Here is a 7221-nt window from a genome sequence, read left to right as displayed (position 1 = left end):
GAGATGCCTGAAGTAATTTTGAAGCAATGAAAACACTGATTTGAAGGAGATATAAGACATATCTAGGTGGCATGCCACGTTAGAATTGACACTGAAAAGGGACTGTGGGGCCCTGCTGTTTGGATAGGTCATAAAAACTAGCACCAAAGATTTCCAATATAAAGCGTTGGTGCACCTGTAGAGCTGCAGACTACAGTGCATGGGGTTGAAAGTTCTTGGCTGCAGTCAGAATTCACATTTTTTATTTTTTTATTTGATTTATTAACATCGCAAAAGGATTGTGAGGCTTTTTACTCACTTGTTTAATGTCTTAAAAGTCATTTAAACAGTAAATTTGACATCAGCTAGTCCCGAGAGGGGTGACATGCTGTGGCATGCTGGAGTTCCAAGTGCTTCCAAACATTCAATTGCTGAAAGGCATGAAACATAAGACAAGAGACTAAGAGGTGAGATGCCTGAAGTAATTTTGAAGCAATGAAAACACTGATTTGAAGGAGATATAAGACATATCTAGGTGGCATGCCACGTTAGAATTGACACTGAAAAGGGACTGTGGGGCCCTGCTGTTTGAATAGGTCATAAAAACTAGCACCAAAGATTTCCTATATAAAGCGTTGGTGCACCTGTAGAGCTGCAGACTACAGTGCATGGGGTTGAAAGTTCTAGGCTGCAGTCAGAATCCATATTTTTTATTTTTTTATTTGATTTATTAACATCGCAAAAGGATTGTGAGGCTTTTTACTCACTTGTTTAATGTCTTAAAAGTCATTTAAACAGTAAATTTGACATCAGCTAGTCCTGAGAGGGGTGACATGCTGTGGCATGCTGGAGTTCCAAGTGCTTCCAAACATTCAATTGCTGAAAGGTATGAAACATAAGACAAGAGACTAAGAGGTGAGATGCCTGAAGTAATTTTGAAGCAATGAAAACACTGATTTGAAGGAGATATAAGACATATCTAGGTGGCATGCCACGTTAGAATTGACACTGAAAAGGGACTGTGGAGCCCTGCTGTTTGAATAGGTCATAAAAACTAGCACCAAAGATTTCCAATATAAAGCATTGGTGCACCTGTAGAGCTGCAGACTACAGTGCATGGGGTTGAAAGTTCTTGGCTGCAGTCAGAATCCACATTTTTTATTTTTTTATTTGATTTATTAACATAGCAAAAGGATTGTGAGGCTTTTTACTCACTTATTTAATGTCTTAAAAGTCATTTAAACAGTAAATTTGACATCAGCTAGTCCCGAGAGGGGTGACATGCTGTGGCATGCTGGAGTTCCAAGTGCTTCCAAACATTCAATTGCTGAAAGGCATGAAACATAAGACAAGAGACTAAGAGGTGAGATGCCTGAAGTAATTTTGAAGCAATGAAAACACTGATTTGAAGGAGATATAAGACATATCTAGGTGGCATGCCACGTTAGAATTGACACTGAAAAGGGACTGTGGGGCCCTGCTGTTTGAATAGGTCAAAAAAACTAGCACCATAGATTTCCAATGTAAAGCGTTGGAGCACCTGTAGAGCTGCAGACTACAGTGCATGGGGTTGAAAGTTCTAGGCTGCTGTCAGAATCCACATTTTTTATTTTTTTATTTGATTTATTAACATCGCAAAATGATTGTGAGGCTTTTTACTCACTTGTTTAATGTCTTAAAAGTCATTTAAAAAGCAAATTTGACATCAGATAGTACCGAGATTGGTGACATGCTGTGGCATGATAAGTACTTAAACTATGCATTTGCTGAAAGTGTTTCAATATAAAACAATCCCACAATGATTGAGAGGGTATTTTTCACTTGTACAATATGTTTGAACTTCTTAAAACTGCACATTTTCCATCAGCCAGTCCAGAGATTGGTGGCATGCTGTGGCACGCTGTGGCATGTGCCACATGTCACATTCGGCTCCTACCCCTTCTCTAAAGTACTCGGTGTATATATCTTTAGCTCCAAAAGTCCAGAAAATATAAAACAGAGCATTTACTTATTTTGACACTAGTTCCCAACTCTTCAAAAATTCATCCGTATAAGCTTGCACGATCTTTCATGCAATCTTGCATATAAAATAGTACGGGCTGCCTTATATATACAAACGTTTCTAAAATATGAGCATATGTCAAATATGTGGATCAGATTCATGTCTTATTCACGGGTGCAATTTTGCCTTTAACTACACCACGTAGACCATGATCGGAACATAACGTTTTGTTCTTTAGAGTTGCTTTTCACATAGCCCTTCCGGGTATACTGACCAGTTGCCTAGCAACGGTGTCCATGTGATACAGTCACCTGACCGGACACTTGCCGTTGCTAAGATACGTAGACTGCCTGCCGATGCAGTTCTACTGCCCGACGGCGTCTGAAATTGTGCACGCTACAATCTGATACTTGCCGGTGAGTGCACAACAATTACTGACATGGCGATTGCATCTCCCAGGAATTAGTAGACATGGGAGTTCAGGGCACTGAATAGGACTTTGTTTGTCTCTTTCTTCACCACCATAGATTACGGCCATATATATCTTGTCAGAGGGAAACCAGTTTTCATGTATTTAACGAATCAGCAAAGCGGCTGACAAATAAAGATAGCGAAATACCACGCAGGTAAATGGAGATTTTTATAACGTTTTAAAAAATAGTAATAATAACTTTGCCATTGCAATTAATAATACTAAATGTAGCAGAAGCCTCATGTGACCAATGTCACTTCTCAATTTTGTGGTCACGTAAATTAACATGTGGACTCGTTGTGTTACACAAGAATTCTTCGTTTGACTATACTGCAATTGAACAGCCACAAGATAGAAATCCTAAAGCCCAACTTTTAGGTAATTATAATCACTAACCTGTACCTAAACCTGCTGTGCTCCCAGTGTTAAATCAATAGATTGAATTTGTATATGATAGATAATATGTCACTAACTATATGCTGCTTGAACAGTCACTCTTGGCAACTTCAAATGGTGCAATCGCACACGCTTTATGATATAGTGATTAACAAAACAAAGGTCATACATCTAATGATTTTCTCTTTTATGTTTTGTTTTCCCACTCCCCTCCCCGGTCCTTTTTGTCTCCTCCACCTGTTCCCTTGGCAAATGAAATGATATAGTGGTGGAACTATATCTGATGAAATGATATTGTGTTGAAATTATATTTGGGAAATGAAAATGATAAAATGCTTGCACATTATTCGCTGGACTAACAACTGTTACACCAATTGGACATACGCCCTGAGGACTACCTATTTTTTTGGGGTCGAAACACGTGTTGGCGTGTCGTTGTGTTCTTTATAGTTTCTAAACCTATGGCATTGTTGTGTCACTTATTAGATGTGCTGTTATGTTCTTTGAAGAAAGGCGGGTCATTGTGTTCTTTATAGTTTCTAAACCTATGGCATTGTTGTGTCACTTATAAGATGTGATGCTATGTTCTTTGAAGAAATGTGTATCTGTATGAACAAATGGCGTGTCGTTGTGTTCTTTATAGTTTCTAAACCTATGGCATTGTTGTGTTACTTATAAGATGTGCTGTTATGTTCTTTGAAGAAAGGCATGTCGTTGTGTTCTTTATAGTTTCTAAACCTATGGCATTGTTGTGTCACTTATAAGATGTGTTGCTATGTTCTTTGAATAAATGTGTATCTGTATGAACCAATAATACAGAAAGCAGTTTAAGTTGACCTCTATGCACTTTAATACAGACAAACGTATACTTACCGGGAACCAAGTGTCCATCATTCTTTCTCTACTGTCCTGCTGAGACACTATTTCAGGAATTACATGAACGTTTAAAGGAATATGTGAGGAAAGTGCGCAGTCTGTGAGGTCAGTACTTTCCCTAACTTCAATTGTTATAGGCGGTAGTGGAAAATCGCCTAACTCACCACACGGCTGCAGCCAGTCTTAAACTTACCTGTACATAAGACATTGCAGTTACTTTAAAGTTCAGATGTGCGCACACCCATGAAGGAGATCTCTTGTTTCCACAATTTATAAATACTGTTTGCAACTGTTGTCAACCGGAAGTGCAAACTGTACTGCTCCAGGGAATTTCCTCCAAGAGGAGTTCTCGGAGACGCATTCGTGGTGGACTGGGAGTTTTCACTCCTGTACGTGTTTCCTCCGGTCCCTGTCATTCCTCAAGTAATCAGGAGGTTGAGAAGGTTTGGGAAACACATGATCCTCATTGCTCTGGATTGGGCCAGGAGAAAGTGGTACCCAGACCTTCTGAACATGTCCATCTGTCCTCCGATGCGTCTTCCACAAAGAGAGGACGTTCTCTCGCGAGAGGAGGGTCAGGCTCTCCATCCAGAGGTCAAAACTCTCAGGTCCGGCAGTGAGTCCAGTCTGCCCAGAAACTCTGCTTGTTTGTTTTGCAAGAACGTCGCTGTGGAGCTGCAGCTACAGCGAGCCAGTCCTCTGTCTGCCTCTATATAATCCAATCTACCACGCGGGGCGCAGAGTCCGGCAGTGACTCCAGTCTGCCCAGTCTGCTTCAGTCAGTCCGGTCTCCGGCGGTCTACCAATGGAACTGCCCCAAAGTGACTCCAAGGCGATGTTAACGGGTGTTGGAACACACCCGAAACCGCCTACTACAGTTGCGGAGGCAGCACTCCAAATCAGGAAAATCAAAGGTAAGCGAGTCATGTAATGCAGTCGATGTGCCGCCGCTGGAAAACATGTCACTTGCAATTGCATTCCCAGAGAAAGCTACTTTGCTGATGGAAGGTTCTGCCGAGGCGCCATGTTCCACCCCTGTAAGCACGCTTGCCAGGTCAGCCGAGTCAGTTGAAGACTTTTCAGTGACTGCGGCGGCAGCTGCAGAGGTCACTCATCAGCTAAATGCAAATACTTTGTCCCCGCTATCTCTACATACTGTTCTAGAGCAACAGTCGATTATTGGAACTCCATTAACGATTGAAACAGAACATTTGACGTGTAAAGTAGCAAATCACTCCCTTTCCGATGCTCCTTCAAACAACAGTATGCAGTTGCCTCCACCTACCGTATACCTAGATGCATCGGATGCAACATTCTTGTTTGATATAACAGATGCTGACCTGCTGGCGATGCGGTCTCCGTCAGTTGGAACGCTGATGTCGCCTATACTGCAATCTCCACACAACCTCATACATTGACACAAAAAAACGCTGTCCAATGAGATTACATTAAGGAACAGGAAAGTTCAAAAGCTATTAAGTCAGCCAACATGATGCCAGGCACACATGATGCCAAGCTACAGTCGACCATTCAGGAAACAAAGGCAGCGCGCTCCTTAAAGGATGCTGGTGGAAATTCAGGCGCTAGCGGTAAAGAGTTACCGACGCTTGAAGTATCAAAAACAAAGGATAAAGTAGTGTCCCCCTTGTTACCTCTCTTGACACCCAATTCAAGCGCCCCAACGATCCATGACGTTGCTGCCCGCGAAGCACGGCTGACGGTCCGTCTAAAAGCGGACTTCAATCTCATGCGTGAACGTCTAAATGACAGTTTCACTAATAAACATGTTAAGGGAGGAACAATACCCCGAAAACTGCTAAAAGAAACAAATCATTCTGCCAACAACGCAGTTTCTTCGCATGATTCAGCAATTACAGTGGGCACGATTAATCTGGATTCGTCAGAAGACAGCCAGCAAAATGGCCCACTCAAACCAAGAACTGAAAACGACCACCCGGATGAAACCAAACTGGGCAAGCTGAACATAATCCGTCAGGAAGTAGACCTTTTCAAATGAGCGCAAGCAACCAAGCGGATGACACTATAAATACTAAAGGGAACATCTCCATTGCAGCTGGCATCCAGATCCACAACAATGTCCTAGCAGCAACTTCCATTACCTTAATGCCGTTCATGAAACTGTACGAGGCATTGAATGATGCAGTGCGTGACCAAAATTCAATTTTGGCAATGATGAACAACAAATTGACATCAATGGAAAAATGCAATGAGTATCTAAGCAGTCGCTTGGACCTAGAAGCTGCATCCACACATCAGTGGCATTCTCGCCTGAATGAAATAACTAAACGGCAGGCACATGAAAAAGTAGATCTTGCAGAGGCTTTAGTTGAATGCACAAAATGGGTCAGGCACAATGTTGCAGGGCAGCCTCGAGGGAACTCAATGAGAGAGTTGTGCACCTGTAAGCAACACAACATTGACCAGGACATGAATACACCTCGCAATGCGCAGTTAGACCATCTTGTGATGCCATTCACCGCAACAGAGTTAAAAGCTGCAGAAGATGCTATTAGTGGCATGGAAAACACAGGCATGACCAATAAAGAAAAGGAAAATGTGGCAGCTTCAAATTTATCCACAACGATGGTCACTGGAGCGAGAATGGCAGTGAGCTTGATCACTCTTACTGATGTTCAAACTAACTCAACGGCAAACAAAGAGGCATCTTCTGAACAACTGAGTATGTTACTTAATGTTGAGAAGTCACTGTCACAGAATTCTCCTCTAAATAGTGAAATAGCAGCAGGAATCTGGCATCTTCTCTGGCACAGCAAAATCAATAAAATCGACAGAGGCTCCAGCTATACTGAAGGTCAAAGAATCCAAAACTGTGAAAACATCGAGGAAGGGCCCAGCACCAAAATGCCCACGCACAAATGAGGCGACAAAATGTATACGAAATTTGACCACGCCTCCATGCCTTGAAGTAACAAAAACAATACCGGTGTCCAAACAGCCAGAAATGCAAAACACCAATAAAAATCAATCAGATGATTATGCAGTTAACTCAGAGAAGGCCACAAAGCGTGGGCGTGAAGATATCAGTTCGTCAGTTGACCTGTCTACAAACGACTCAATAAACCTGTGTGATTTATCAACATATACAGTTGAGGAAGACGAGGAACCAGAAAGCAAATCACTCGCAAGGGTTGGCCCTGCAATGAAGGGTGATGAGAGAACAAACCAAGTCTCCGCTGACAAGACTGTTCAAAACAAACGCTATCTGCTGGGGCCAGTAGGATCGCGGTCCTTTGGACGCGAAAAGGAACAGCTTGTCCTTCAAAAAGATAGACTTGAAACACGAAGCAAATCCTTTGGAGTTCCAGTAAATTCAGCACTGAAACTTAACCCAAACATACAAATGCGCAATCGAAAAATCAAAAGCAACAAAACAGTCAAAGCAGACCTGTACTGCAAGCGTCTGTAAATGGAAGCTGGTGCAAACTGGAACTTGAAAACATATTGGAGGACAAAA

At 42.1% G+C, this 7221-nt stretch overlaps 1 long non-coding RNA gene across 1 annotated transcript; it reads left to right on the top strand.

The window, feature by feature from the left end:
• Window positions 1-2321: 2321 nt before the first annotated feature.
• On the top strand, window positions 2322-3354 carry LOC138510963 (uncharacterized). Its single transcript, XR_011280497.1, has 3 exons — window positions 2322-2397; window positions 2509-2607; window positions 3116-3354. It is a non-coding gene; the product is annotated as an uncharacterized lncRNA (long non-coding RNA).
• Window positions 3355-7221: the final 3867 nt, after the last annotated feature.

Source organism: Ambystoma mexicanum, chromosome 6p, assembly GCF_040938575.1.
Source record: "Ambystoma mexicanum isolate Mex_15411 chromosome 6p, UKY_AmexF1_1, whole genome shotgun sequence".
In the NCBI taxonomy this organism is placed as follows: domain Eukaryota; kingdom Metazoa; phylum Chordata; class Amphibia; order Caudata; family Ambystomatidae; genus Ambystoma; species Ambystoma mexicanum.
Note: the sequence above shows the minus strand (reverse complement) of the source record. Positions and strands in the feature narration are given on the sequence as shown.